This window comes from Meriones unguiculatus, assembly GCF_030254825.1.
Source record: "Meriones unguiculatus strain TT.TT164.6M chromosome Y unlocalized genomic scaffold, Bangor_MerUng_6.1 ChrY_unordered_Scaffold_23, whole genome shotgun sequence".
Taxonomy (NCBI): Eukaryota; Metazoa; Chordata; class Mammalia; order Rodentia; family Muridae; genus Meriones; species Meriones unguiculatus.
Genome location: NW_026843709.1, coordinates 5,724,733 through 5,733,953, shown reverse-complemented (window position 1 = coordinate 5,733,953; position 9,221 = coordinate 5,724,733). Strand labels below are relative to the sequence as shown.

At 37.5% G+C, this 9,221-nt stretch overlaps 1 non-coding gene across 1 annotated transcript; it reads left to right on the top strand.

Moving 5' to 3' along the window:
* The first annotated feature begins 1,820 nt into the window (after nt 1–1,820).
* On the top strand, nt 1,821–1,927 carry LOC132651700 (U6 spliceosomal RNA). The gene has a single exon (XR_009589283.1). It is a non-coding gene; the product is annotated as a U6 spliceosomal RNA (small nuclear RNA).
* The last annotated feature ends 7,294 nt before the right edge of the window (nt 1,928–9,221 follow it).

Here is a 9,221-nt window from a genome sequence, read left to right as displayed (position 1 = left end):
CTGCCTGTTGCTTTTTACTTTGTGTTGATATTAAAGGCATGTGCCTTCATCAACTTGTTCAAATAATTTTTTAAATGAATATAATTGTGACTCTGAGCCTTTAAATCAAAATTAAGCAGAGACAAGAAAATTTTAAGTTCTGGGTCAGTTGTAACAAGCAAAGCCCAGTTGGTTGTTTTTGGAATTTAGCTGATGTTTTAGTGAATTGGTGGACCCTTACCAAAAAGAGCTGACAAATATCTTGCAGCCAGAGAATTTTGAATTTTAGCCCTTATTAATTTATTTTTTATTCAGAAGAGTACCCTTTCTGAATAAATATTGTCTGTAACTTAGTATTCCATTCCTTGGTTGTTTTCCCCATTTTCTCCTTGCACTTTCTTGGAGAAGTCCTCCAGAAGAGCCACCACCATTAAATATATTGCAACCAAATTCATGACTATGACAACCAAAACAAAGCCAAAGTAGATTAAAGCCTCTGCCATGGCTTTTTTTGTTTGTTTGGTTGGTTGATTTTTTTGATGCACTTTTAGGCCAAGTTCTGTCAAGAGGTTTGTGTGCCTCCAGTTCCTTTATTTCAAGACATGGTGCTGAGTTTAATATAGGATAAAAATACTAAAATCTGTACACCTAAAGAAACAAATCAAGAGGGAGGACTCTGGCTCAAATGCTCAATCCCCATCCTGAAAGGAAGAAAGATGGACATCAGAAGAAGGAGAAAACAGGGAACAAGTTAGGAGCTTGCCACAGAGGGCCTCTGAAATGCTCTGCCCTACAGACTATCAAACCAGTTGTTGATACTTATGACCAACTGTTGGCAGAGTGCATGGAATCTGATGAAAGAAGTGGGAAATAGTAAGATCTGCAGAGGTCAAGAGCTCCACAAGGAGAGCAACAGAACCAACAAATCTGAGCACAGAGGTCTTTCCTTAGACTCATATGCTATTCAAGTACCACACATGGAGATAACCTAGAACTCCTGCACAGACATATCCCATGGCATTTCAGTGTCCAAGGAGGTTCCATTGTAATGGAAACAGGGAGTGCCTCTGATACGAAGTGATTGGCTTGCTCTTTGATCACGCTAACTGATGAGGGAGCAGCCTTCCCATGCCACAGAGGAAGACAATGAAGGCCCTCCTGATGAGATCTGATAGACTTGTATCAGAAAGAAGGAGAGGAAGACCTCCCCATCAGTGAACTTTCGGGTAGGGCATGCATGGAGAAGGGGAAGTGAAGGTGGGAGTGGGAGGGGGCGGATGGTTATGGGTGGATACAAAGTGAATAAACTGTAATTAATAAAAATTAAAATAAAAATATTAAAACACATATAATTCTTTTTGTATATATATTATAGAAGGGTGTGCTTTGAGGTTGATATGCCAATGAAAGTGACCAGTCAGAATGGAATTTCTGTCTCTTCATCTCTGTCAGTTTATATCTTTTCTTCTGTTGGTCTCGGGTGCTACTTCTGAATCTGTCTTGCTAGCTCTCTATTTCTCAGTCTCTTTCAGTCTCCCTCTCTCTTCCTGCCACTTGTGATTCAGTATGAAAATCTCTCAGTTTTGGTGAAGGACTACAACAATATGACTGCTTGCCTATGTGACATCATGGATGTTCTCTGTAAATATGTAAGGAATATCCCAATTAAACCATTTTTTTTTTCAAAGATTTGCCTTGGTCAGGGAGCATTTTCACAGAAAATAATTCATTGACTGAGAACATATCTGTGCATTTACAAATAATAATGGAATTTGTGAAAATGTGAAATTCACAAGTCAAGGACATGTGACTATTAATGACCTCTTGAAAGAAATAATGTGGTGCTAGCTTCAGCAGCACATATAGAAAAATTGGAATGATACAGAGAAGATTTGCATGGCACCTGCAGAAGGATGACACAAAATTTTGTGAAGTGTTATGTTACATTGGGTCTTTTTTTGAGAAATTAAAGAAAACACAAATAGAGGAAATTGTGGAGAGAAAGAACTTAGGAAAGAACACAGTAACTACAGCAGAAAGCATAACCAATAGACTACAGAGATGGAAGAAAGAATCTCAGGTTTGGAAGATACAATGGAAGAAATTGATGTATCCATTAAAGAAAATGTTAAATCTAAAAATTTCCTGACAGAGACCATCCATGAAATTCAAGACAACATAAAAAGATACAACCTAAGAATAATAGGAGTAGAGGAAAAAGATTCCCTCCTCCAAGACCCAGAATATTTTTTGAACAAAAACATTGAAGAAAATTTCCCCAACTTAAAGGAGAGGACAATATGAATAAAAGAGATCTACAGAACACCCAATAAATTAGTCCAGAAAAGAAAATCTTCCCACCACATAATAATCAAAACAGTAAGTAAACAGAACAAAGAAAAAATACTAAAAGCTGCAAGGGAAAACGGCCAAGTAACACATACTGGAAAACCAATCAGAATCACACCTGACTTCTCAGCAAAAACTATGAAAGCCAGAAGGGCCTGGACGGTTATCATGCAGGCCTTAAGAGAACACAGATGTCAGCCTAGGTTACTATACCCAGCAAAATTCTCAATCCTCATAGACAGATAAAACAACACATTCAATGACAAAAACAAATTTCAACAATACCTACACACAAATCCAGCATTATAGAAGACAATAGAAGGAAAAATATAACCCAAGAAACTGGATCCTTTCAAGAAAACAAGGAAATAATTAACCACACTACAGTAAGACAAAAAGCAACCAAGCACACAAACTTACTACCACAGCCAACGTCAAAATCAAAGGATCTAACAGTCACTGGTCATTAATGTCTCTCAATATCAATTGACTCAATTCTCCAATAAAAAATACACACGAACAGAATGGATGCATAAATAAAACCCAGCAATATGTTGCATATAAGAAACATACCTAACTCACAAAGATAGACATTCCTGGAAGATGACTTTCCAAACAAATGGACTCAAGAAACAAGCAGGAGTAGCCATTGTAATATCTGGTAAAGTAGACTTTCAATCAAAATCAATAAAAAGACCATGGGAAGGACACTTCATACTCATCAAGGGAAAATTCCACCAGAAAGACATCACAATCCTGAACATATATGCCCCAAATACAAGGGCACTCACATTTATAAAAGAAACATTGATAAAACTTAAAGCACACATAGATCCCTACACATTAATAGTGGGAGACTTTAACACCCCACTATCAACAAAGGACAGGTGAACAAAACATAAATTAAAGAAACAATGTCTCTAACAGAGGTCATGAATAAAATAGAATTAATAGACATTTACAAAACTTTACAAGCAAACACAAAATAATTTACCTTCTTCTTAGCATCTCATGGAACCTTCTCCAAAATAGACCATATAGTCGCTCACAAAGCTAGCCTCAACAGATGCAAGAAGAATGAAATAATCTCTTGCATCCTATCTGATCACCATGAAATAAAGCTGGACCTCAATATCAACAGAAATAGCAAAAAGTCTACACACACAGGGAAACTGAACAACTTGCTACTAAATGACAGCTGGGTCAGGGAAGAAATAAAGAAAGAAAATAAAGTCTTCATAGAATTCAATGAAAATGATGAGACAACATACCCAAATATTTGGGACACAATGAAAGCAGTACTGAGAGGAAAGTTCATAGCACTAAGTCCCTTCAAGAAGAAATTCTAGGCAGCTCATTCAAGTAACTTAATGGCCCACCTAAAAACCCTAGGGAAAAAAAAGAAGCAGAAACACCAAAAAGGAGTAGATTGCTGGAAATAATCAAAATCAGGGCTGAAATCAATCAATTAGAAACAAATGAAACAATTCAAACAATCAATGAAACCAAGAGCTGGTTCTTTGAGAAAATCAACAAGATAGACAAACCTTTAGCCAATTTAACTAAAAGGCAGAGAGACATCACCCAAATAAAAAAAAAATCAGAAATGAAAAAGGGGACATAGCTACAGACACTGAAAAAATCCAAACAATCAGGATTTACTTCAAATGTCTACATGCCACAAAACTTGAAAATCTAAAAGAAATGGGCAATTTTCTTAACTGATTCCATTTACCAAAGCTGAATAAAGACCAGCTAAATCAATTAAATAGTCCTACAATCTCCTAAGGAAACAGAAGCTGTCATTAAAGTCTTCCATCAAAAAAAAAAAAAAAAAAAGCCCAGGACCATATGGTTTCAGTGCAGAATTTTACTAGACCTTCAAAGAAGAGCTAACTCCACTTCTCTTTAAACTATTCCACAAAAAGAAACAGAAGGAACACTACCAAACTCATTCTATGAAGCCACAGTCACTTTTGTACCTAACAAAGAAAGGTCCAAGACCCAACAAAGATAAGAGAATTTCAGGCCAATCTCCCTTACGAACATTGATGCAAATGCACTCAAAGAAATACTTGCAAACTGAATAAAAAAACACATTAAAGATATCATCCACTATAACTTTATCTCAGGTACAGGGGTGCTTCAATATACAGAAAGCTGTCAATGTGATTCACCATATTAACAAACTGAAAGAAAAAAAACCATAATAATCTCCTCAGATGCTGGAAATGAGTTTGACAAAATCCAACATCCAATCGTGTTTAAAGCATTGGAGTGATCAGGGATACAAGGCACATATCTAAACATAGTAAAGGCAAAATACAACAAGCCTATAGCCATCATCAAAATAAATGGAGAGAAACTGAAAGCAATTCCACTGAAATCAGGGACAAGGCAAGGCTTCCCATTTTCTCCATATCTCTTCAACATAGTTCTGGAAATACTTACTAGGGCAATAAGACAGATAAAGGAGATCAAGGCGATACAAATTGGAAAGGAAGAATTCAAAGTATTACTATTTGCAGATGCTATGGTAGTGTACCTAAGTGACCCCAAAAATTATATCAGTGAAGTCCTACAGCTGATAAACACCTTCAGCAATGTGGCAAGATACAAAATTAACTAAAAAAAATCAGTAGCCCTTCTGTATACAAAGGACAAAAGGGCCGAGAAAGAAATGAGGGAAACAACACCCATCACAATAGCCACAAAAGACATAAACTACCTTGGTGTAACTCTAACCAAGCAAGTCAAAGACTTGTATGAAAAATATTTCAAGTCTCTGAATTAAGAATTACAAGAGGATATCAGAAGAGATCTCCCATGCTCATGGCTTGGCAGAATTAGCATAGTAAAAATGGCCATCTTACCAAAAGCCATCTACAAATTCAATGCAATTCCTAATACTATTCTTTATGGACATTGTCCTCCTTGTGTCCTCAATTCCCTCTACTTAGAACACTCTTCCTGCCTCCTCTCTTACAGGCTTCTTACAGAGTTCTGAGGGGAGGGAGAATTTCTTAGGTAAATCCCATTTAGGGCTGATTGTTTTAAGATCTCTCTCTGCATAATATCGGACTGTGGGTCTCTGTATGCAATCCCATTTGATGCAAAAGGATGTATCTCTTTGGATGAAAGAACAGGACTCTGATCTATCATTTGAGGGCAGAAAGCAACATATTTTAATAACAAGAACCCGGATTGCTTTAAATTTCTGCACAATGCCATGGCTCAGCAAATCAATTAACTGCCATCCTCTGCACTAGTGGAAGACTGGTTTGGTCACAATTAGATCGCATACTGGAACTTTATCCTCCACAATTAGGATCTCCTAATAGTGAATACATACCATATTCATCTTGCTGTATTTTATTTACTTCACCCAAGATGATTTTTCCTTGTTCCATCCATTTGTCTTAAAATATCATGATGTCATCTTCTTAACTGAAAAATATTCTGTTATGGAAATACTCCACCTTTGCCCTAAAGAGATTGTCAGCCCTGTTCTTTAGTCCTTGGAATTTGCTGGGATTTTGATAATTTTATTGAAGGACAAACTATCAGGATAACTATGTTCTCATAGCATAGAGTCCTCCATCTTCATCCACTTCCTGGTGATTTGAATTGCAATGTCCCCTTGAAGTTCATCTATTTATATGTTGAGTCCCCAATGAGGTAATATCTTAGAAGTGTTTGGAGGTATGGCCTTGTTAGATAATACAATTCCTATTGGAGTTATAATAAAGGAGGATGTGCTTTGAGGTTGATATGCCAATGAAAGTGACCAGACAGAATAAAGTCGCTGTCTTTCATTCTCTGTCACTTTATATATTTGTTTACGTTGGACTCGGTCTCTCTATCTGATTCTCTACAATTCTCTCTCTCTCTCTGCCTGTCTACCTCTTTCTGCCTGCTCCATGTGGTACAGTATGGAAATACCTAAGTTCTCCTGAAGTACTATAACAAGATGACTGCTTGCTGACATGTACCTCGATGGTCTTTGTAAAAGTATAAGCAAAGTCTCAATTAAAAACTTTGTGTTCAAAGATATGCCTTTGTCAGGGAGTGTTTTTCCACTAAGTAATTAACTGACTGAGGACATATCTGTGCTTATAACAAATAATAATGGAATCTGTGATAATGTGAAATTCACATGTCAAGGACTTCTGACTTTATTAATGACTACTTGAAAGAAATATGTGACAGCTATCCTGAATTAAGAGTCTTGGACACAAGAACTGACATCTCTGGGTTGTGTGTTTTCAGTTGGCCAGATAGAGGCATGTAGGGCTGATCAGCCTTTCTCTTAAGAAGGCTGTCCTCTTGGCCCTTTTAATAAATGACTCTTGAAACTCTTACTGGCTTCCACCTTTTGCATGACATCATTCTGCCTCTCAGCCAGTCAGCACCTGAGAAAATCTGAGGTTTCCATGGAGATTAGTAAACAGATTTTCCTCAGGGTTCAGTATCTCTGATCCTGTGTACACCTGGCTTTTTCTTGTGAAACCCAACAAGCCTTTATCTCATCCCTTTATCCAGATCCCATACCTTTACTCCTGTTTACCTCTGTGACAAGGTCAGTTAGGAAATGAAACTTTAATGCTAATTTAACTGGATAGCTTCCTAAGTATAGAACCTTTAAAGAGATATGTGATTAAGGGGAATGTACACAATGACAAGCTTTTCTCCTAGTGTGATCTTGGATATGAAATTTCCTAGATTGTGACTTTGAACTGAAAAGTTACTTGTGTACTCACTAAATGTACCTTCCAATTCTTATTGATATAATAGGCCATCAGGTTCTAGGGTTCCCTGGTATATTGAGTCTTTAAGAGCCAGGAAAAGAGAAGGAAACCAGGCAATTCCTGGAAAGGTTTGGGTGAAACAGAGAAAGATCTGTGTATGTAAAAGGAGAACTGAGGGGCAATGAACTCTTTGACAGCTGGTGCTGTTCCACACTAGTGTTGGTAAACCTTTATGAGCAGGGTTGCCTTGACTGACATGGCTGGATAAGCAGCTGTGTCCTACTCAGTGGTCACTGAGAAATCCTCCTGGTCCTAGAGTTAACAATAAACTGTTGATTTTGGACAGAAAAATGGGTCCATGTTATAAGCCTAGGACAGAAGAGCAAAAGTGTTTCTTGAGAGTAATCATCTATAGGTAGTGTTAGTGCCAGAACTGCTTGTTCAGAAGTGCCACCTGAGCTCAAGTCCTCTGAGTACTTGGTAACCACAAGTTTATGGCTAGGAATCTCTGCTACGTGATGCGTTCCTGGAAAGCATGCCTTACACAGTCAAACTCTGCCATTCTTTAGCAGAATAATTTCTCCATGTTAATAGTCATTGTAAAAGTTATCAAAATATTACTTTTATTGATTATGTGGGAAGTTTATATACTATACATTACACTCCTTTTCCATTGACCCAGGTTCAAATTCCTACCCATGAATCACACTAATTTCTTTTCTTTAAACTACATCAATTCTAGTATGTGTTGTTCATATACTCATTGGAACAAGATCAGAATCTCAGTGCCAAGTCACTTAAAGAAAATTGAGTTCGTCCTTACTGCACCCTGACACCACTCACAAGAAGAAGCCATCAGTCCTGAAGAACTTTATACTTCATCACCTTGATCACAGTTTTTTATGTATTTATTTATTATGATTTGTTTACATTATATTCCCACTGCTGCCCCCTCCCATTTCTCCTTCCAGTCCCACCCACTTTTCTTCTATTCCAATGCCCTCTCTGTAGTTCTCTGATAGGAGAGGTCCTCCACGCCCTTCTATCTGGCCCTAGCTTCTAAGGTCTCAACAAGACTGGATGCATGTACTTCTTCTGTGGCCTGATTCTTAGGTCATTGTTTTCCTTGTGTCCTCAGTTCCCTCTACTTAGGACACTCATCATGCCTCTTTTCCTGCAGGCTTCCCAGAGCTCTGAGAGGAGGGAGAATTTCATAGGGAAATGCAACAAAGATCTGGGTATTTTAAGGTCTCTCTCTGCTAAATATCTGACTGTGGGTCTCTGTATGCAATTCCATTTGATGTAGAAGGAAGCATCTCTGTGGATCCAAGAACATGACACTGATCTATCATTTGAGGGCTGAGAGCAACATATTTTAATAACAACATCCTGGGTTGTTTTAAAATTTCTGTAGGATGCCCTGGCCCAAGAACTTAATTATCTGCTATCTAATCCCCCTAGTGAAAGATTGGTTTGGTCACAAATGATGGCCAAATGGAACTTTATCTCCCACTATTAGCAAATAATAATAAGTGAATACATAACATTTGTCTTTCTGTATTTTAGTTACTTAATCCAGAATGATTTTCCTGGTTCCATTCACTTGTCTGAAAATTTCATGATGTCATTTTCTTAGCTGAATAATACTTTGTTATTCCACATTTTCCCCAAAGGAAATTATCAGTCCTGTTCTTTAGTCCTAGGAAGTTGCTGGGACTTTACTCATTGTATTGAATGACAAACTATCAGGATAACTATGTTATTTTAGCCTAGAAGTCCCTCCATCTTCTTCTACTTCCTAGTGATTTGATTGCAATGTCCTCTGGAAGCTCATGCATTTATATGTTTAGTCCCCAGTGAAGAATGTATGGGAATGGTTAGGAGGTATGACCGTGCCATACAATATATTTCCTTTAGGAATGATAATATAGGAGGGTGTGCTTTGAAGTTGATGTGCAAATGAAAGTGACCAGACAAAATGAAGTCTCTGTCTCTCCATCTCTGTCACTTTACATCTTTGTTTCTGACGGTCTCATTCTCTCTATTTCTCAATGTCTCACTAACAAATTCTCTCTCTCTCTGTCTCTTTTAGTCTACGCATCTGTCTGACACTTGTTGATCACTATGAAAGCTCTCAGTTCTGTT